Source organism: Corvus hawaiiensis, chromosome 3 (genome assembly GCF_020740725.1).
Source record: "Corvus hawaiiensis isolate bCorHaw1 chromosome 3, bCorHaw1.pri.cur, whole genome shotgun sequence".
Taxonomy (NCBI): Eukaryota; Metazoa; Chordata; class Aves; order Passeriformes; family Corvidae; genus Corvus; species Corvus hawaiiensis.
Genome location: NC_063215.1, coordinates 33,290,752 through 33,314,289, shown reverse-complemented (window position 1 = coordinate 33,314,289; position 23,538 = coordinate 33,290,752). Strand labels below are relative to the sequence as shown.

At 40.1% G+C, this 23,538-nt stretch overlaps 1 long non-coding RNA gene across 1 annotated transcript in view; it reads right to left on the bottom strand.

Moving 5' to 3' along the window:
- Positions 1-11,453: 11,453 nt before the first annotated feature.
- The window catches only part of LOC125322955, an 85,167-nt gene continuing 73,082 nt past the window's right edge, over positions 11,454-23,538 (bottom strand). Inside the window, exon 10 of the long non-coding RNA XR_007202312.1 lies at positions 11,454-13,012. This is a non-coding gene — a long non-coding RNA (uncharacterized LOC125322955). The remainder of the gene's footprint in view (positions 13,013-23,538) is intronic.

The following is a 23,538-nucleotide window of genomic DNA, read 5'->3' as shown; positions in this document are numbered from 1 at the left end:
TTTGCATGTTACTGGTCTTGTAGGTACAAGAGTTTGGACAGTTATATTCAGGCCAAGATGTCCCGGGAGTTTAAACTACGGTATATGAAAAGATTGGTTTTGAAGCCAAGAGTTGATTGACCCTCATGTAACAATAACCACAATAATTATTCTAGGTCATGTATCTATTGCCGTGCTAGTGCATTCACAATGTCCGCCTCTAGTTTTTAGTTCAGAACTGCCTCTGGCACAAACTGACAGGTTCCTCAGAATGTGTAAACATTTCTCATTTGTGCTGGCTTCATGTTTATCACAAAATGACCTGATTTGTACCTACAGGCTACAGCTTGTAAATTGGATTTTTCACCCAAACCATACTTCACCAGTGAAGTTAGGCAACATTCAGGCTCCAAAAACCAGGAGGCCCAGAGTGGCACATATCCATACAGTTAAATGTTTCAGTCTCCAGAAGCATGAAATAATCCACAGCACCAAATGGAAATGGTGTTTAACCTGTGATAACTCCCAGACTATGTCAAAAATTGTTTGGTGAGACCCTAGGCATGAGCCCAAAAGCATGCTAAGGGCTTGTCTAAGCCCTGTTGCAGCCTGTGTAATCCTATAGTGCCTGGGAATTCCTGACTCAGGTACCATTCAATTTACTGGTACAGAGAGTCAGACACAGTTTTTGAAGGAATTAATGATATTTGCCAGCTGGGCAACTCATCTGGAGCTGGCCAAGCATATTTTGCCTTTCTAGTCTGTAGGAAAGAAAGGGCATCTTTTTTCATCTGGTCTCTTCTTCACAATGCATTAGAGAATATAATCTCTAAATCCTACTTTCAGAACCCTGAGCCAGCACAAATGTAGAAATAGGGAACTTCTTGCTGAGTTTTATGTGGTCTGGAAGAATTTTTGCTGAGAAAAGATAGCCTGGGTGTCATGGTGAGCATGCTTAGGTTAGGCACTTGAGCAAGCTGCATGGGGAGCTTCTGATACCCCACTTTCCAAGGAAAGGAAAGGGAAATCTACTGCCTTGACTGCTGAATACACCAGCAGAATTCCTTGGGAGTCTGCCCTATACAAGAACCAATTATCTATTCCAATTATCTTTTGTTCAAAAGGCTTCAGGGAATCATGTTTTGGTGTGCTCATGGGAAAAGGAGCACTGGGTATGACACAACCTTTGGTACAGAGCACCGTACCTGAGCTTTTATGTTTCACAGTTTTAGGCACACATTTGCCAACCAGCTGCTGCCAGCCTGGAAGGTGCTTCTGGTGACTTTTTGCCAGAATCTCACAGCACAAAAAGGCTATGGTAAACAAGTATGGTTGTTCCACAGCCATGGTCCATCTGCCATAGCTTTTGCAGAAATGTGGTCGATTCATTTCAGGCCTGAAATGAGCACTGACACCCACAAGTGCCAGGAGAGTACTTTGGAACTGATTTTCTCCCTTTTCTGTGATGCATGGACTTACACAAAAATGATAGATGCCCTCAAAACTGCCCTCCTGCTTCTGGCCACACTGCCCCTGCATCTTGCAGCAAGAGGCAGTGGGTTCAGCACAGCAGCTGAACAAGCCATGGGTACCAGGGCCTGGCAAGCCAAGAGCGCGAGTAGCACAGACAGGCTGGGAACAGCATAGGCAGCTGGACAGCTGAGAAGCCTGAAGCTGAGTCAAAGTGTAACATTGATGAAATTAAATGAAACCATAGGCACACATAAAAAGTGGTAAATAGAGGTATGGCTTTGCAATCACAGCAAAAGTGGCAAGTTCTATCTCCAATAAGATGATTCACAACAGAAATTAGTACAGCAGTAGTACCAAGGAAAAATTAATTTTCAATATTGCAAAATGCTATGATTTCTGAAGCAACTAGATGGAAAACAAAAACTGATTAGTAGCTTGAAAGGAGTGACTAATCAAACTGCCTGAATATAAAACTGGCCTGAGACTTCAGAAGTGTTGGCATAACTGAGAATCTGCAGAATAGCTCAGAAGAGGAAAATGAGTTTTAGATAAGCAAGGCAGACCAAAATCACTTGGAAATCATGCCAGCAGCTGCTTAATAACTTACATATTAAGTCAGGGACAGCTGTTAGAAGAAGCTTTGCCTTCACCAAGCTCAAATGAGAAGTAGATGTGACCAGTCTAGGACAGAACTGGTGTGCCTTGTTCCACAGATCCTCACTGCTCATTTTTCTGTAATTTGGAAGATAAGGGGACTGAGCATACCAGGAGATATGACCTTGTCATAGAAGGAAATCAGGTTGGTTAAGCAGGACCTGCCTTTCCTAAACCCATGCTGGCTGAATCTGATCCCCTGGCCGTCCTGCATGTGCCATGTGATGGCACACAAGATGATCTTCTCCATCACCTTCCCCAGCACCAAGATCAGCCCAACAGACCTGTAGCTCCCTAGATCCTCCTTCTGAACCTTCTTGTAAATGGCTCCTGTCATGATGAGACTCTGTCAACTAGACTCCTAAACAGACCAAAGTCTGCCCCCAAGAAGTCCAAATCAGATGGCTGTTCTGCTATCCCCACTCCTTATGAGAATGGAAAAACCTATCATTTGATGACCACTAAGAGGCCTTCAACTGCCACATCACCCACCAGTCCTTTTCTGTTCACAAGCAGCAGGTCCAGCAGGGCACCTTCCACAGTTGGCTTCTTTTCCAGCTGTGACAGGAACTTATCTCCCACACATTACAGAGACCTCCTGGACTGTTTACTTTCTGCTGTCTTTTATTTCCAGCTGACATCTGGTAAGTTGAAGTTCCCCATAAGAACAAGGGTTAGGGATTGTGAGACTTCTCCTGGCTGCTTATAAAATATTTCATCCTAATTGAGTAGTCAGAACAGACTCCTACAAGAACATGTGCCTTATTACCCTTCCCCCTGATTCTTACCCGTAAACACTCAGTTCTGTCATCACCATCATTAAGCTCCAGACAATGCAGACACTCCCTAACAGACAGGGCTACCCGACCCTGTCTCCTTCCTCCCCTGTCCCTTCTGAAGAGTTTATAGCCATCAATTGCAGCACCCCTGTTTTGTGACTCATCCCAGCACGTTTCCATGATGACAACTATGTCATAGTTTTCCTTCTTTGCAATGGCTTCCCACTCCTCCTGTCTGGTGCCCATGCTGCATACAGTGGTGTAGATGCACTTCAGCTGGGTGATTGGTCCCACCACCTTTTTGGGCGGAGTTCCTAATGTGACCATTCTCAGGTGTATCTAGTTTCTAACCCTTAAATAACCCTTGCATCTTTGCTGCTGCGTGGATCTTCATCTCCTGTCTCCACTGAGACAGCAGACCAAAGGGCCTCACTAGCACATTGCCCCTCAAACACTGGTGTGCCACCCCAGGCTTATCTCTATCAAGCCTGGTTTTATCCCCTTCCTTTTTGAAATCTAGTTTAAAGCTCTTTCAATGAGATCTGCTGACTCCTGTCTTTTTACCTTTGGGAGAGGAGAATTTACTGCGAATCCCTGTGTTGCATCCTTTCCTCCTTTACTCGCCTTCTCCCTCATCTTCTCTTCTTTCAATTTTCTCCAACATTTTTATTTTTTCCTTCTATTTACTCCTGCCCTACCTAACATAATTACAGTCTTCATTCTGAAATTAATTTGCCATTAACATAGTTAATACTTGCAGCAGTGGCAGCTTCAATGTTTATAACCCACACAATCCTCAAAAGAAAATTTCTTCATGTCTGTTTGTTTGTGTGTGCCCACACCCATAATATAACATGGACTTAAGTGAAGTATATTGTACAAAAGATCAGCATAGTGTAGTCACAGCCAAAGTAACAGTAACAGGACAAGATCATCAGAAAAACTAGAAAAATTGCCTGTTTTCATGAAAAGGACCAAGTTATTTTCCCCTGTGTACCTTGCTGTGCTCAGCTTAGGCTGATATACGTCCAGCTCTGTGAACTTGGGATGACCAGTGAGATCCCAGGGGATGTGGACCTTGCAAACACAAACGTTTAAGAATTAGATAGAGCATTTAAGTGCTATTTAAAATGTATTTGTCTGAGGAGATAGGTTGCATCTGTAACAAACCTGTACCAAGTTTGCAATACCCCCTCTTGCATTATGCCACTACTGCATGTCACTATTGAGACAGACAAAAAAATCTCCATCCGCGAAAACCCCTGGTTTTGACTCAGTTTCTTCTCTGAATGGTGATCACCCAATGAGATGATGCAGAAACAATTAATTTCTAGTCCCAAGTCTTGCTTTGTCTGAATGCAGGCTTAAGGAGACCACATGGTATCAGTTACACAGGTCACATTTGGAAATTATTCTTCCTAATTTTAAACAGAGATATTGATTTCTGCGCAATCTGAAGGTGGCACGTGGATTTCAAAAAAAAACAACCCAACAACCCTAAAGAGGTGCACCTAATGCTATCTAATGGGAAGTTAAAAACAAGATTCATCTTCTCATGGAACAGATTCCTTGGAACATGATGTTTTCATGGAACTGTGAAGAGAACAAAGTACCACTTGTCTCCAGCTAGTCACCTCATAACAATAGAGATGAGGGCAGCTAATCTTCACTGTTTTCTAAAAGTCTCTGGGCTCTTGAAATGATTTGGCAGCTTCTGTGCTGTTCATCATGCCCAAATTCTGAATATTCACAGTGTGCTCTCACTGGATCACTCACCCCTTTACTGAAGGATAGTTTTGCATATGCATATTCCCTCTGTCTCGTTGAGCTAATTTGTAAATAATGGTGGATTGTGCACTGGAACTTTGCATCAGCACTAGTTATATGATTACTGTTTTGTGGCCAGTCATTCCCTCAGTGATTAACCATTCATCCAACAGGCACTGAAGGGGATCCTCTTGTGGTTCCTTGGAATATCCTAACAGACAGATAATGAGCAGACAGGAAAAAGAAAAGTAGAATATGAGATATCCACAGCATCTGTCATTTTTAATCAAGTATTCTTCTCTGTCAGAAACACAGACACATGAAAACACAGACACTAGGCACAAGTCTCCCCCCTTTCCTTTCCTTTTGATCTGCAGTAATGGTAAAAATTAAACAGTGACTGTTTGTTCCTGGTTGAAGCTTTATTTTATGGTTAATAACTGCAGTCTTCCTTGAGAAATATCAGAACAGGTTTTTCTCTCTCTGATATTTTTGTGCTGTGAAACACTCCTTACTCAGACCAAGTGGAAGCACTCAGAGAGACTAAAATATGTTATCTAAAAGAGAGCTATTTACAAACACCCAGAGAAGCAGTGCACGAAAGGCATGTGGCATAAAGTACACAAATTTGCAACTGCACATTACTCACAGAATTCACCCCAAGTCAAAAGAGAGGAAGGAGCTCATAATTAGCAGGCACAACACTTGGACTTATGTACAGATGTAATGAAACAATTTATAAAATGGTAGGAGGTTACAATCAAGGCCAACAATGTGTAATGTAATTCTTCTAGAAATTGGAGCACAAGGAGGGAGAAAAAGAGTAAGCATAAGGCTGGACAGCTACTGGAAATTGCCACATCTAAACAAACACTGATGCTAAAGGTCAGTCTGAGTATGACATTTGGCTGAAGTCAAAAACAAAGAGCTAGTTGAGTAGCAGTAGTTGTCACAGAACTTTTAGTCTGTAAAATGTTTTTCAAGTTTATTTCTTTTGTTTAAACAGGTTCTTGTGTCAGCTTTTTTCTAATACATCAATAATGCTTTGAAGACAGTTGTTATTTTACAGACAGCATCAAAGGCCTACAAAGACCTTTTCTAGAATTGAGTTTACATGTGAACACATGTGGTAAAGTTGTCAAATTTAAGAGTTTCAGATGAAGGCGGCATCCCATCAGTCAATACAATATTTTTATAGAAGAAACTTGATGTTTTGAAGGACAAATAATTATTGATACAAGATTTATACGGAAGCATGTTAGCCAAGTCAATCCAATATCAGGAGGTAAAATGTGGATGCCATCTACTACAGAAGAAAGGTGTGGGTCCCCTGTAGGCCTAACAGCATCTGTCAGTTTCATATAGGTGTCTCAAATACCCTACATCCTCTGAAATGTCACTGGATGTCTATTTTTAGGCACTCACATTTCTTAATCATGCTCAATTCTTTTCACATTTGTTCTCCATTCTCTAAAATCCATTTCAAAGTAAAACTTTTGTTTTAATACCAGGTTTCCATCTACATTGGTGAGGTTTTCTGTTACACCACAGAACAAAAGACACATGAAATTGATGCCATGAAGATCTTTTGCCTCTCTTTTATACCCCTGTTATACCTTTTTTACAACTTCTGTATTCTTAGTGCTTTTTGCCTACTTTCTTGGACTTGTTTGTCAAGCTGAGAGACTAAACATTTTAGAAGCTTGGTAGCTAGGGATCAGTGTGCCCCAGACCCCAAGGTACTCTCCAGAGCACATTCTGTAAACTAAGATAGAACCATCCAGGAGAAGGCTCCTTGGGGAGGGGGGCTCACTTGAGCCACTCATTGGGGAATCTTTGATAGGTATGCTAATTAGTAAAACCTATAATGTTATACCAGATCTTTTGGGGGTGCATTTTGCAGTGTGCATTTCCGTGTATTTGACCTAGACGTGTGCACCTAAGGATCCTTAAAATAAACACCAAGGTAAAATCCCTTTTCCCCTTCTAACCATGTATGACACTTGATTTTAAGACCAGGAAAAGGCATCAAAGTAAAACAAAAATGGAAGTTACCATGATCTCAGAAACTCTTCTTTCACAATGTTACTCAAACAACACTCAACTTAGCCTTTATGGCTGATCTAAAGAAGGAGAGAGATCAATTGATCAAATACAGTACTGCATGTAGTTTTAAAAATCAAACTTAATAAAAATCCACCAGTAAATTTTGTCAGTTAAAAAAGTTCCAAACTGGGATACAGACATGGAATTTTCTTGCTTTGTAATGGTGACAAAAAACACCCCATGACTCTTAATTGATCCTTTGGTGACATGAGCCGGTCACAGTCCAGACAGGTAACAAGAAGTATATAATCTATTTGAGTTGTGACAAATCAAGCCCTTCAATAAAGCCCTTAGACATTCATTTAATTAAGGTCCCATTGATTTCAAGATCCTTTATGTTGAGCATTTGGGTTAGTGCTTTGCTGATTCACTAGATGATAGTCATTTCAGTCAATACAAAAGTTTTAGGGGTACAATTACATCTGCTCAGGCAGAGAGTGTCAAAAGAAAAAATATAACTAGAGGTAATGACATAAAATAAAGCTAGAGACACTGAAATGAGAAACAGTACATACATTTTTAAATTGAAGGTCATTATGCACCAGCACCAGAATATCTGACTTTTCCCTTATTAAAGTCATCATGTCAAGACAGATGAAGTTTAAATTCTATTTAATTTTACTTCATTTATCATGTTGCTCACAATCTCATAAGTCCTTCTGGTATTAAAGCCTAAATATTATATCTTTTGACTTGGATGTATTACAAGCCTATGCATTAAAACCTGTACATTATATCCCTTAATTCAAAGTTCATGGTTTAGTTCTGAGTTATTTGAAGGTCTCTTTTTTAAAAACCCATATTTCATTACAATTTTATTGATAAATACTGCATATTTCTATTTTTTAAAATACATTGTTACATTAAGGATTCAATTCAGTAATCCCTACTCACAAATGTAGAGGCATATGAACTATTCATCAAGTGTATGGAATCATCAGAACTCCAAACATTTGCAAACACAAACTGTGTAGTTCTGCCTGTAAGTGATAAAATGGTGAACTTACAGGTAATGCACTCTGTCTACCCTTAGTCTGCAACAAACTGTAGTATTTTGTAAAAGCATTTCTGTTCTAGATTATTTGGTCTTCAGCAGGCCTCATGCACTGTAAATGCTGTAGCTGTGGCTGCAAGTAATGCTAATACTAAACTGGTTTGCACTCATATACCTTCAGCCGGAATTATCTTACTATCAGTAGAAGTAACATCCTGGAAATCTTGTACAGAATTTTATATTTCAAAAGCATTTTTGGGAATGGAAGTCCTCATTCTGCTTTCTATTAGCATTGGACTCTCTCTGATAACTTTCAAGTTTAACATTAGAGGATTATTCCATCCCTTCCCCTGCATTATAAGTTGTTCAACTTATTTTATTTATTTATGCACTACTCCAGCGTTACCACAGAGTTATCTTTTCCCTTAGCCCTGTTCCCAAAACCCATTTTGGTGTGAAAAGAGCAGAAGCATGTGCATGAAAATGAAGGTGCAGCAGATGCCACCTCCACAGCCTGTGCATGAGAAGAACAAGACATACATAGCCAGTTTTAATCAGATTTCAGTCTTATTTTCGTTGGTATTTGCCTAATATTCTTGCATTGCACCTACCCCACACTAGGTGTTGTGCTTATTGACAGCACAATATGAAATTAAGTACCTTAATACCAAAAAATAAATGTAACTTCAAATTATGAGAGAATGTGAAGATATAAAATGCTGCAAGTTTCCCAACAGTGTCTTTTTTTTTTTTTTATGCAGAGTGGTAAAATACACTCAACTCTGCAAAACAAGATAACGCCTCTAGGATAACAGCATGCCTGAATGCACCAAAACAGAAAAAGTGATGGAGCAATGGGAAAAGGGATGAACTATTCAGAGACGGAAAGTTGCAAACAAGCAATTAAATTGGCAAAAAGGGGAAAACAAAAAGAAAGAAAAGGAAATATAAAAGGCTATAGTGTAACTCGAAACTTTTAAATACATAATTTAATCAGGAGAAAGTTAAGGTTCATCACAACAGTATTTATGATTTATTTCTGTATATATTGCAGACTATTAAAATAATAACTACACTGTCTTACATAAGTTTTTAAGGACCCTTATACTTTTAGTTCTGTATCTCAAGACATGGATTTGATAAAGAATTATGAGCTCAGTAATTTTTCTGGGTCTAAGATGCCTGAAAGATTTCTTTACTCAGTGATGTACTTTCAAAAATCTTACTAGTCGAGGACATGTTCTGTATTGCCCTTTCCCAAGGGTTCCCAAGTCTGGGAAAATGAGCAGCTGAAGAGGTGAAATGTCTGAGATTTCTCAGTGTTGTTTTCACCTATAAATGAATTTATATTCTTTATTTATTGCTTCCCTAAGCAAAGAGAAAAAACAAACCTTTCATCTTTTTCATTCAAATCTCAAATACTACTAATAAAAAGTACATTTCTTCCTTTTATATCAACTTTTTTTCTCCCCATCATTGTTAACAATGACCATTTCGGGTATATTTATTTAAACAAGAAAATCCTTTTCAAGGAAATCAGGTCAGCAGCAGCGATGGAGACAGAAAATCAATAGGGGAAAAGAACAATACTTTGGCAAAGGGAAGAAAAATTGCTAAATATTTTTGCTGCCACTTTCCTTGTTTGTTACTGTCCCACATCCAAGATAAAAACTGAAAATTAAATTCTGGGTGTCAGCTCCTATCTAATTTTCTTTAAAATTTGGACATATTTATCACCTAGGAAATAATGGAAAACTAAAGGAAGAAAAAAAATCTCCTTCCTTTATTTTTTTTTCCTGTGGAATAATGGAAGAATATTACTGAAAATGCTGAACAGCTCTGGCTACAGTATTTCACAGAAATATATGTCTAGGCATTCACATTGGAAAACTCCAGTTAGCATGACTGATAACTTTAAATACAATTCTTGAAATTGTTCAGTATTGTTCTTTTCCCTTTTCAGAACACAGTGTGAAAAAATATGCAGCAAATTACTTGCAACTTTTTTATTTTTACATATGTGCATGTCTGTATTGCACTGGTCTGAATGAATCTGTTTCAAATAAACATTTAAAGCTGTCATACAGATAGGGCCTGCCCTAGACAGACATAGGGTAGGTGGCTGCCTCTGGTAGCAGACTGCTTGGAGAAAGGTTTTTCCCAGCCGCTGGCTCTGCTCTGCCTTCACCATTGTGTTTTCCCAGCTTCCCTAAACCATGCCATCAACACAAAACTTAATTTTGCTGCCATTTATGATGAGGAAAAAAGCCTTATCTTTGTCAGCCTTGAGGTGACAGAACTCAAGTTTCCCTGAACACTTGAGAAGCTTTGGGTCAGGTCTGCCTCACCATGCCTACTTATAAACAGGAACAAGCTCCCAGCTCATACTTACAGTTGCAAAAACTCCTTTTGAAGCCACTCTGACTCCAGTTATCAGTCTGGTGTAAAGTCAGTAAATACAGGATCCCATGAGTTCTTACACAGTTTTCTCTACAGAGAAAGCCGAATTGTGCCAAACAATAGTATAGAATAATCATAAATACAACAGAGATTGCACCCTTTATTTACATGTCAGTTGACTTTTGAGGAGGAAAATGAGGGTTAACATCTCCAGAGATTAAGATCCAGATCAAAATTACTGAGTACCTTTCATAAACATCAAGTGTTATTATTTAAGCTTGTGTTTTTCACTGGTTGTTTCACATTTGAATATGAATATCCTTAATTGTATGTTATCATATTTTCCCTACATCATAGAAGAAGTGTTCCTTCAAATTACTGCTGCCATAGAAATGCTTTTAAGGGTATTTTGGTTTATAACATCATTATTTTTTCTATATTTGATCACATTCAGATTATTCAGGATTAATATAATTGTAACACATTTCAGAATATTCATTAATTTTGATTCTTGAACATCTGGCAATCTGGCAATAAAATTACTAAAAGCAAACAAGATTTGTTAGCTAGACTCCTCAGACACTAGCATTCAAACAGAAGTGAAATCAAATAAATGCAAATTGAAAAGACTGCTGGCACTTTGAAACCAAAATGGTCTTCTAACACAAAGTTAGTTTTAGAGCCTTTAACTGCCTTTTAATTTCTGAGCTCCTCCATGAGCTCTGGGGATTTTTACAGTAACTTTTGTATGTTTTAAAATTCTACCTTTGTTGCAATATGAAAGATCTACAGGAGCTGCAAATTAAAAACTTGTTACTATCCATGTGTTCAAGGAATCAGAGGAGATTGGTTACCATTATAATGATTTCCAAGCGTAAAGTATTAATAAAAAAAAAAGCGATCAATTATTTAAAATCTTATATTTACTTCTCATGGCAAATATGCTAATATAATTGTGTGGTTATGTGACATATTTATTCAAATCTTTTGCTTTTGTTCAGTCTAATGATTGGAAATTATGAACAGCTTAATTAGAGAGAAGCGATCAATTTGTGATTTATGTCAAGTTCCATTTGAAGTTGAAATTGGAATTGCATTTTTGCCGTTAAAAGCATTTTTCTGTTGATCAGGACAAATTTTAGACCTAAAGCCAGTTTTCTAACTAGGAATGTATTCACTGTAGTTACACAGAATCACAGAATTAACTAGGCTGGAAAAGACATCTGAGATCATCAAGTCTCACCTATGACCCAACACCACCTTGTCAACTAGGCCATGGCACTAAGTGCCACATCCAGTCCTTCCTTAAACACTCCAGGCATGGTGACTCCACCACCTCCCTGGGCAGCCCATTCCAATACCCAATCACTCTGTTAAGTATAACTAATTTATTCCCTTTTATTTCCAATTCAAGATTTCAGTGCAACTAGCTACTACCTCTCTTACCTCAATTCATTCATATATTTGGAAGTTCTGTCTCTCCAAGTCAGTTTGTGATTTTTGCAGTGGCCACAGCTTATGCAATGCAGGCCTTCTGCATGCTTCCCACCCAAGCTCTTTTGCCTGACGATGAAGTCAGCTGGAACTAGACTTGAGCCAGAAGACCAGCCAGCATGGGACAGTGTGGATGAACACAGAGCCTGGGTTCCTTTTGCCACAAACATTAAATGAAGAGTTGAGGCTTTTATCATAGGCAGCTAATTGTCATGGGCAGATGATCTGCAACACAAACTCATTATGCCGCAAACATCACACCCTTGCTCTCTGCAGACTCCTGCTCAGTGCTGAACACCGCTATCTTACTTCCACTGCCAGCTACAGCTGATGGGCAGGATTGCTATGTTTGCCCAGAGCAGATCCTGTGCCAATAAACCTTGAAGACAAATGCTGGCTCTGCTCCACAGCATAGAATGGAATTTGTATTCATGCTGTCCCCAGATCTGTTGGAGAAAATTGTATGCAGGGAGGCCCATAAGCATCTCTGCAGAGTCAGTTTCCATTCTGCAAGGCTGGCACTGACTTGCACCAAGTACATGCAGAGAATTCTGGGCAGAGCCCTGTGGCTCAGGCTGGCCACACACCCACATTGCTCCAGCTTCCAGAGGGATGCATTCGCTTGAATGCAATGCCAGGTTTACAATGGCTCCTTGTGCTTGTCTGGAACATGATGCAGAGATGCCCAAGTGACTTTTCAGGGGCAGCTTGCAGGGCAGTGCAATAACGCAGCCCACATGGCAGCTCTAGAGTAACCAGCCTTCCCGTTACCCAGGGACTCCTATCTCCCACAGAAGTGCAGAGATGACTACAGCAAGAACATGTTTTTACTAAGTGTTTCGTGACTGAACTATCTAACTTGTTGTTATTTATGTCGTAGGATATGTAGGCTGGGGGGCACGTATGGATGGAAATCATCCATTCCAACTCCTGTTCAAAGCAAGCCCAAAACTGAACCCTAGGCAAGCTGTATGGTTGGATCTACTTTTAAGACACTCAGTGCACTGCTATTTCAGTTGTTTTCTGTTAAATACATATGAATATTTATTATTTCAGGATATAGTCTTTGTGATTCAAAGCACTCCTGCTCTATGTAAATCTAAACAGAAAATGCTTACCCCAAAATCACTGGCTCATCGTTATACAGACAGTGAGCTCTGTTAGAATCTGAAATCTCTGTTGGAATCTGAATCTCTTCATCTGAAATTTATACACGGAGCAATACACACTCATCAGCAGAACAAGACTTCAAACCCTTGCAGATTCATACAGGTTGCTGTGGTGTCTGTACAGCCAGGCACTGATCTACACGATTTCACATGCAGTGGTGCACGTGAGCCAATGTACAATGTACAGCCAGCAGCATCTATGAGAGAACATGAACACATTTTAGAGAAGAATAAGCTAAGAAATCTGGTAGTACTTAATCACAGTACAGAAAGCAGTTAATCTCCACAAAAATAGCACAAAACAAAACATTAACTTGACAAATAAACAGTTTAACTGTTAGTTCTTCTTTTGAAGCATTGCTTCCTACTAATATCAGGACGATTAATGCAAGAGCTTCTAAAGTGGATATGGCCCTGAAGTTCTGGATGACACAAGCACACATACAAAGTGTCTAATGGACTCTGTCTTGCATACAGCCATATTCTTTTAATTATTCATGCTAGACGACCTAATCTGTTTTAGAAATCTCAATGCATTTTAGAAGAACCATTCTAGACACAAATTTAGGAAAACAAACACTCTCTAGATCAGCTTGAGAAGGCTTTGGCATTCTGTACAAATTGATCAATCAATACATTGTTCAACAAGCAGAGAAAAGCACACTACCTCTTCCTCCAAAAATTAAGTGCCTGTGAGATAGCAAAGAATAGCACTATTTTCACTGTTTTATTTGTAATAGTGATGTCATTTCAGTTCACTTGTTCACTTCTTCCATTAAAACAGCTGCCAGCGTTTCTGAAAATCATACAGTGTCATCTGACACCAAGAGCACAAAAACTCTGCAGCAATCTCCTTAGTGTTTTCTTGTCAGTTGAATAAGGAGCAATTTCACTTCAAGGCCAAATTGATTCAAACAAATCAAGAATCTTTTTCTCAGATGTCCTACATCTTTGAAGCATTATTTTGTTCTCGCAGCACATGCACTTCCACGGATTAAAAGTATTGCTGGGGCCTTGCTTTGTTTTATGGAATTGCTTCCATATATTAAGGTTTTTCAGGGTGAGGGAGGGAATATCACGTTCTCTAGTTTGCACATGGTGGCACTCAAGAACAGGTTGATCAACCAGTCAATGCCAACAATAGGAGCACAGCTCCTGCTGTGGCCTGAGGCTGTCCTGGGCTCACAGGTGGTGTTACATGCTCAGCAGGTGGGTGGCTTGTCATAGGTTAGCAAGCATAGTTCCGGAAGGGATGTCCTTGCTAAGGGGTGCTTACAGCTTCCTCTGGGACCTGACAGAACCTATCAGCTGGCCAGTTTGAATATGGACAATTCTCTAAGCCACTTAAAGTTGTGACCGCCTCTGTGATCCACACTTAAGAATAGACAAACTCCCCCCCAGCTCTCTCTCGTTTCCAGTGCTGGCACAGGTGGCTGTGGGGCCCGAGTGGGGCCCAGTGGGCCCGGCCCAGGTCCTGCTTGGGCCAGGCCGGGCCGGGCCACAGCTCCAGGATGACCCCCCCAGCCCTGCTGTGGGCAGCCAGAGCGGCTCGGAACCGCCCCCCTCTCCACTGTGGCCAAGATTTCAGCAAAGCGGCACCGCTGTCCAGCAGAGGCCAGGTGACCAACAGCGATAAGGCACACAGCTGCAAGGCCGAGGTGAGATTAACCCTTTTATTGCTGTGAAGAGCTGAAAACCTGAGGGAAGAGAAAGAGCAGATGCTTAAAGCTGAAATTCTGTTGTGAAGCTATGATATACCAGAGTATCCTGTTGTAATTCCATGAAGATATGGGGGGGTGAAGTGTTCAACTCGTAAGCAAAAGCACCTGCACTGAGATAGGCAGATGCTGACGCAGCTGTAATTTCATGAGAAGTTTGGACAGGGAGAGATGGACCAGATGAGGACTTTTGCTCCAAATGGGAAAGGAGAAAACCTCAGTTCCTAGAGATGCTCCCAGAGATAGTCCTAACGATGAAGATGAGGAAGACCCTTTGCTCCCAGGGAAGGAGAAGGGCCTCTGTTTTTGTTTCTGAATGGCTCTGAACCTTAAAATTGTATCCCAAAAAACTTCAAGAGTGGACCCTCAAAAGCAGTTGCGGGAAAAGCTGCAAGTCGGGGGAAGGGACTCACATGCGAGCAGAGATCCAACCCGGGCGGCTGTCTCGTTGTGATAATGATTTCACAGCACGAGCAAGAAGAGACTTCTCTTTCTAAATGGACTGAACAAGGTTATTATGGAAGTGGTAAACAGACTGAACATCTCAAGGGTTTTTTTACATTGTCAGTGGGAGACGGGAGGAAGGTGGGGGGAGGAGGAGAGTTCTGAAGGTGGTATAATTTTTTTTCCCTCTTTTAGGTCTGTTAATAAACTTCTTTATATTCTTTCAAGTTTGGTGCCTGCTTTGCATTTCTCCTAATTCTTATCTCACAGAAGATAAGCAGTAATGAGTATTTTGGACCAAACCACTACATGGCTACATGCAGCAGCCTTGTAAACAGCCTGCAGACACTTCTGCTTTTCTCTTGGCCCTGCAATTTAAGAAAAGCAAAGGTATACCCAGCAAGGCCTTCAAAAATTGTGTATGTTAATTTCCTGTCTTTGTAATATACTTGTAAGGTTGGAGGCTCTAACCCTCTATCTCTTTCCTGTGTTCTGAGTACTCCACAGAAAAGCAGTTTATTCCAATTACCATCTGGCATAGCTGCTTGCTTAGCTTAAGTAGCAGAGCTTCATGTATGGGCTTGGAGGTTCCCAGGTTCAGGCACTGAGATGCTTTGAGTAGAGAATTTTTTTACTCTGTTTTAGTTTGGGTCTGCCCAAGGATGAAAGAGAGACATTACCCTCAGCACACTGTGAATCAGACCTTTGTCTAAAATATAGTATTTTTAGTGAAAAACATGAAGTTCTGTTACTTGAGCACCTCAGCAGAAAGACATTGAGACTAAAGCACTACATTACTGCCTTGGAGTATTTACAAAAGGGTGGTACAAGGCTCACTTGGGCTGCTGAACTTTGCAACCCTCATTGAATGGAAAATGGAGATGTGCAGTGCAGCTGCAAAGTAGATGCTATAACACATTGTAGCACCAGACAGTAATTGAGTCAGGGCAATGAGGAGAAACAAAAACTCAGTTAGCACTCTGCTTTTCCCCACCAGTAAATCAGCAGCTGATTTTGCCAGTAAATTGCTCAAGTATATGCATACTACAGCAGTGTCCAAAAAGAGCATATAGAAAGAGAATATAGGTACAGCATAGGGTAGGAAATACCGTATGAATGTAGAAATAAGCCAATAGAAAAAGAAAAACATTTTTTGTGTTAAATTAGCTAAGAGCTAAGTCAGATGCTGTTTAATCAGTAAGTGAGCAATCCAACTTAACCCCTTTTTAAGGTAATTAATGATGGGAGACTTTTAATCCCACAGTTAAGTTCTGCGCAATATCTGAAACGTGGCTTGTTTCTTATCTGGTTTAGATGTCTTACACTCAGCTCATGGTGAACAAAGAAAAAAGTTTGAGCAAGAAAATTTATTCTTATTCTAATGTTAGTTTAGTGAATTTTTCAAGTATACCTTCCTAATGGGGCCAAACTCCAAATACATCTCATCCTTCACCCTTCAGAAGTTCATACACAAAGGCCCACCTAAGGCTCATGGTCACTCAGAAAAATACAGGATACATCTAGTTCCTTTCCTGTTCTCTCTCGCTGGTAACTCTCTCGGATACAATTCTTGACACTTATCATACTTCTTTTCTCATTTTTCTTAGCAGTACCTTTCCTTTTTAACAGTGATGCTAACCCAGGGTTAGGTTAGTACAGACAATATGCTTGTACTTCTTACTTGCAGGTGCATCACCAGTTCCTAGTGAAGTTCTACTGGAACTTAGCTTTTCTAGCATCCCTAGGTAAGTTATTGTAAAAAAGTTTCAAACTAAAACAACCTCTAGAAGAACCTCTATATCTTAAATCAACTTCTAAAATTAATTTCCAGAAATGTTGACAAACAAAACCTGACAAAGAGGTTTAGGCCAATTAAGTTATTTTATTTTGTTACTGTTGACTTTGATTACTTTGTTTTGTATAAAATACGTTAAATTTGAATATATTTTTAAAATCAAATAATAAAAAAGTTTTTTATTTTCAAAATAATGAGGCATCAAGAATTTGCAAACAAAAGTAAGAGAATGTCACTGAGCAATTACATTAAACCAAGCCCTTCCCCTGAGGTGGCTATGGGTTTGACTATTTAAAATTTTTGACAGAAAGGCTTCATAAAAAAATTTTCTTGATAGCTGTACTTTACACATTTTTGTAAGCATCCCTTCCCTTGATGCTTCCAAATAAGACATCACCAAGCTACTAGTCAATAGTAAAGCTTAAAAGCAGGAAAAATTTCACAGAATCACACAATCAGAGAATGTGCTGAATTGGAAGAGACCCATGACCATCATCAAGTCCAGCTCCCGGACCTGCACAGGACCAGGTCCTAGAGTCACACCATGTGCCTGAGAGCATTGTCCAAATGCTTCTTCAACTCTGACAGGGTTCATGCTGTGACCACTTCCCTGGGGAGCCTGTTCAATGCCCAACCACCCTCTGGGCAAAGAACCTTTTCCCAATATCCAACCTAAACCTCCCCTGCCACAACTTCAGGCCCTTCCCTTGGGTCCTGTCACTGGTCACCAGAGAGAAGAGATCAGTGCCTGTCCCTCCTCTTCTCCTCATGAGGAAGTTGTAGACTGCAATGATGTCTCCCCTCAGCTGCTCCTTACGAGACTTCCTCTAAAGGGCTTTCACCATCTTTGTTGCCATCGTTCGGAGGCTCTCTAACAGTTTAATGTCTTTCTTACATTGTGGCACCCAAAACTGCCCCCAGCACTTGAGGTGAGGCAGCCCCAGTGCAGAGCAGAGCGGGACAATCCCCTCCCTTGCCCGGCTGGTGATGCTGTGCCTGATGCCCCCCAGGACAGGGTTGGCCCTCCTGGCTGCCAGGGCACTGTTGACTCATGTTCAACTTGCCATCAACCAGGACTCCCAGGTCTCTTTCCCTGGCACTGCTTTCCAGCATCTCATTCCCCAGTCTGTCCATACATCCAAGGTTGCCCCATCCCAGGTGCAGAATTCTGCACTTTCCCTTGTTCATACTGGATTATAGTGTTATACTCAAAAAGGCATAACATAAACCAATCCAGGCCATAAAAAAATGGAAACCTAAATCAGAGGGTGGAGCTGGCTGGGAAGATGTTATCTGTACATGCTGGTGTGGGCAAGGAACTAATGAACAGAGAGATTAAGGGCATTGTTCAGCAAAACCCTTAAGCACATGTATGAGTAATCCCACTGCTGCTCAGTATGGCATTACTGCCAAGAGGAAGGTCTGCAGCCCTTTGTGTTAATTCAGGACCCTGTTGACCTGCCCAAGGTCACACAGTAAATCTCAGATAATTCCAGGATTTAGACTCAAGCATCTTGTTTTCTACTGGCTTGCCTTGAAAAGAAATTCAGTCTCCACATTTCAGTTTAGGTTTATTACCATTTTTTGTGTTTCTGTTTAGAGATAGATAGATAAATAGATAGAATAGATAGATAGATAGATAGATAGATAGATAGATTTTTAGATAAATATTCAGGATCTCCTCTCATCTCACCTTCAGTCTCCAATCCAGTATATCTGAAATGCAGCTGACATGAATTTCTCAAATAGGTGGAAAAAATTAACAAGAAAATAGTGTAATCATAGACATGAGGAAAAAAATGTGCTGTAATGTAGGTATGCACACATTTCACAAAATTGCCATGACTTACTTTCTGTGAGATCACCATATAAGTGAGTCTTCAGTAGAAACTGAAAAACTTTATATGTGTATATATAAGTATAAAAACAAGGTTTTGCTGAATGAAGTGGGGAAGCTTCTTTTAGAAGAAGAGAATGTCAGAGTAACATATCTTACAGATACAGCCCCAGCAGAGAATCATCAGGTTCTACAGGCCTGTTTTATAGGAAACAATATCTTGCAAAATCAGACTTTGCTATTTTGAAACTGACTTTGTTGTTAAGAGGTGGTTGCTTAATTTTTATGTTGAGCGAAGAAACTTACAGAGTTTAAACTGAACTTCATTAAGTTATCTTTCCTAAATTGCTTGCTTTCTGATGAAGATATATTGCAATGCCTTCATATTTAGGTCATTTTCCATTAACAAGCCCATGCAAATTTAAAAGAGACTTTTATTTATTCAGCCTTCCTGAGCAGTTTTTAAGACAAGAGCCTAAAAATGACCATTCCTCCAAGTAATGGAGTCCCATGTACTGTACCAAGACCATTTGATCAAATGCTACAGGACAAATAACAATTTAGTTGAAGTCATGTAGAAGGCTTGCTTTTTCTCTTCTCATCTCACCTCTTTCTTTCAGACAAGAGAAGCTGCACAGGAAGTGAAGTTGTTCCTAATCCCTTGTCACAACTCTCAAAGCAAAGTTTAGATTCAAATGAAGTGATAAATAAATTTGTGATAGACAGAGGTTTGGTCATGAAGTGGAACTTGTTCAATTTTATAGCCAGGCTGACAATAGAGGAGAAAAAAATTGTGAGAGACCTGGAAATATGTTCATCCTGCAGAAGAAGAGACTGAGGGGAGACATCATGGCAGTCTACAACTTCCTCGTGAGGGGAAGAGGAGGGACAGGCACTGATCTCTTCTCTGTTGGTGACCAGTGACAGGACCGAGGGAAGGGCCTGAAGTTGTGGCAGGGGAGGTTTAGGTTGGATATTGGGAAAAGGTTCTTTGCCCAGAGGGTGGTTGGGCATTGAACAGGCTCCCCAGGGAAGTGGTCACAGCATGAACCCTGTCAGAGTTGAAGAAGCATTTGGACAATGCTCTCAGGCACATGGTGTGACTCTAGGACCTGGTCCTGTGCAGGTCTAAGAGCATGATAATCCTTGTGGGTCCCTTCCAACTCAGCAAATTCTGTCATTCTGTGGTTCTGAGAACCAGTTACACAGACAATGCTACCAAAGAAACCAAGAACCGTGAAAAGGACAGGATTCCGTAAGTTGCCATAGCTTTACATAACATACATTTATGTCTCCAAGGTCAGTAATATGAGAAAAAAAATCCTCCTTTAGGATATAAAGGCTGTCATCTTCTTAACAGCAGTGATTGAGAGATTTAGAAAGCCCTGTTGGCACAGCGTACACAGCAGGCTGCAGAGAAACCCTTCACTAGTAAACATTGCACATAGTGGTGAAAGCTCTCTATTTGACTTACTCAAAGAGCAAGGCTTCCCATTAGGCTTGCTCAAGAGTTCCTACAAATCATGTGATACTCCATTTGGGAGTCTGCCACTGAGCTTCATTTGTGTATGCATACATTATAGAATTATTATTGACCTTCACGCACGTTGGCTGACACTACCCATTACTAATGTTGTCAGGGACCTTTCACTGTAACACCTTGTTCACTAATTTTTTTAAGCTTGCAAAAATAAATGAGCAGAAATTTTTCAGTCCAGATGTTTGCCTGAGATCACGCTTTTATGGAGAGATTCCAGAATATTTCAGCTAGGAACCCATACAGAAAGAAAAAATTAAATGTTAAAAGCTGTTATCCTTTCTTACAGAAAGGCCTTACATTGGCCTCTGACTCTGCAAAAAGACCATGACATTTTTCTGGGCTGAGCTTTTTTATCAAGAATCTGTCTTTTGCCACTCTGTTGAAAATCACCCCACATGGCTTCAGTCAATGCCTCTGCAAAATTAGAGTTTGCTTAGGTAAGCCCAACAGAAATTTGCCAATGTTTCTGAGGTTTAAAAGAAAAGGTTCTGAAGATTTGTCTTTCCTAAGAGTGTTTGAAAGATCCCTGGAGCTGAAAGAAACTACATCCTCTGTGCTCAGGCAAAGAGGACCTTTCACTTTCCTTGCAAATCAACAAATTTACATCAGAGAGCTGGAACTTTTCATCCAAACAGAAACAATCCCTGAATTTTAACGAAAGAGGAGTGAAAAGAGGTAACAACTTTTGCTTCAGCACTACTTCTCTGCTTCCTAGGTATTCAATTTTCTGCAGGATAGCTATTCTGAATTTTTCATTTAGTTGGAAAGACATGGGCTGCTATTGATCATCAGCTTAATCAATTCATACAATCTGAACATCAGCTTGCAATACTGTCAGAATTTTGTGAAGCTCTATTAAATTAATAATACAATTATTTAGAAAATATGGATACTGCAGCAGCAACTATCAGTCCCTGTGGCTTTTCTTCTTGGCATCCTGTTTTTCCTCTTCCAAATGAAACTACTTTTGTTTACAGAAGTAGATTTCTAGCATATCATAAATAAACATATTTAAATCCTACCATCATCCAAGCAGCAGCTGCTCCTAAGAAGGCATGGGCTGTGGGATTTGAGTGCAAATCCAATTTAGTTCAGTCTCCAGCGGCCACTGCTCATAAAACTGAACATAATTTGTCGCAATTGGCAACTTCTACAGAAAGAAACTTGCAAGTTCCCCAGTACTATAAAGTATACATCTGCTGTCAAAGTCTGCTTTCTGCCAGGGTAGAAGATGGTGAAAACAAGAATCAAATAGTTTTCCAATTCCTTCTTCAGGATGCAGGCATACTATATTATCCTTATTAAAGTTTACTGGGAAACATGAGCAATAGGAAAACCACTAGTTTAAATGCAGTCTGACACAACAATATTTAGGGTTTCCTTGAGAGTCCTGGAAGATTTAAAATAAATACTCAATTGCTGTGTTGTTGAATAAATTAGGATGGCTAAATATATCTGGAAAGGTATTTGATGAAAGTCAACACAGGTACATAGTAGTAAGTAAAATGAGCTGGTGACCATTCTCTGGTGCTGAGGCCAGTTGGCTCAGCAGAGCTGGTACCCTGCAACTAAACCTTTCTCCAACCCAGTACATGGTGGTTTCAGCACTACTTCCCACTACATGAACAACTAAAAGCACTACACTGCTCCAAAAGACATGCTTTGATATCCTTTGTGAGGATATTAGAAGGCAAAATAAAAACCCAAACCAAGGAGCATACTGACACCTCATCTTTTTGGAGACTTTAAATATTTACCTTGTTGTCTTAGTATAAACACGAGTAAAAATTCCCAACCAGCATTTGGTTTGCTGAATAGTCTGTATTTTTGATATTGTGGTCTCTTTTCTAATGCAAGAGCCAGCCTTCCTCCATCAGGCATCAGGTGAAGTTCTCAGCAGTTACTCCCCAAAGACACTTGTACTTTAAATGACAGGAGTATCTTGGGGTAATCAACAGTGGTCTGGATGCTTCAAGACATGGAGCGTTGTCCACCTGTGTTTTTTGAAGCACAGCCTTGGTTTCAGGAAGCCTTTCCAAATGTATTACTCCCAAAGGAGTTCTCAGGAATAATTTCCAGAGCAAAAACAGGGCAAGCAAAAATTTTCCACTATGACATGGCTCCATCTAAAAGAGCATAATAAAGGTAACTACAAGAGTGCACATTGGTTATGATTTGTTAGCCGAATGTAGCAATGTCTAACACAACCTCTCCGTGCACAAACATGACACCACGCAATATTGGCCCAGCAAAGGTCCTGCTAGATAGGTGTCTCTGTACCACTTTCCATTTCATGATGTAGATTTTCCCTGGAGGTGGCAACATTAGTAAGTTCTGCTTCCTTGTGGGCACTGGCAGAGGTACAGGGAGAAAAAAAACCTCTTAAGTCATTGAGGTTTACAGTATTTTTCCACCTATGTAGAAGGCAATTTCAGCAATTGCTGATTGTTTTTCAGGCAATCGCAGCAAGTAGCTTTGACCACTGAAATCAGGAGGGCAAGGACACAGGAGTAAGGACAAGCATTGCAGAGAAAGTGGAAAAAGACTTTGCATGGAAGCAATAACGCAGTCCCCTGCTGGGTAAGCTTCTTTACTCCCTTATCTAAGTTCAACTGCAATGTGACTGAAAGTAGGCCTCTTGTCTGCAGGCAAGGTTTTAGCTCCAGCCTGCCTCTTGTGTGATCTGCACTGTATCTGTGAGACCACTTGATTCTCCAGCACTATCCATGCCTACCCATTTGCCATAGATTCCTATTTTGAAAATCTTGCCAGCAGCATTGCCCTCCATGAAAAATCTCTAAGGAGTATTTTTGTCATTTACTAGTTTTAACGAATGCTTAAAGAACATTGTTTATACATTGTTTCCTGATAAAGCTGTTACAGGTTGGAACAAACAGCTTCCAGTCTTGATATTCAAGCTATATAAAGAAAAATGTGAGTTGACTGTTACATGCTCGCATACATTTTATTGTGAAAAACAGCTATTCCACCTTTTTCACAAATTCTGTCTTGTCTGTTTGAAAAGAAAACACAGAACAGGTTAGGTAACTTTCAGGTTTCTTATTTGCCTCTAACTCGTCTCCAGTTCTCACAGAGTTGGTGAGAAATTTTATCTTTGGAACTGCAGAAGTATCAGCTTAAGAGGTTTTGGTCTGTTTTTTCACTACTCTTCAGTAGATATTCACGAGGAAACCAAATTTTACTCTCACTTAATTCAACAGGCAGGATCCACAGTGAACATTGATACAGTGTTAACAACGCTTTGAAACCAATTTTGGAAGTGCTTTTCCTTATTTTCTGATATCTGTAATAAAGATCTTAGATATTTTCTAGCAATTTGTCTCTCACCATTTAAGAAAAGGGATGCTATGGGGAGCAGACAAAAACTA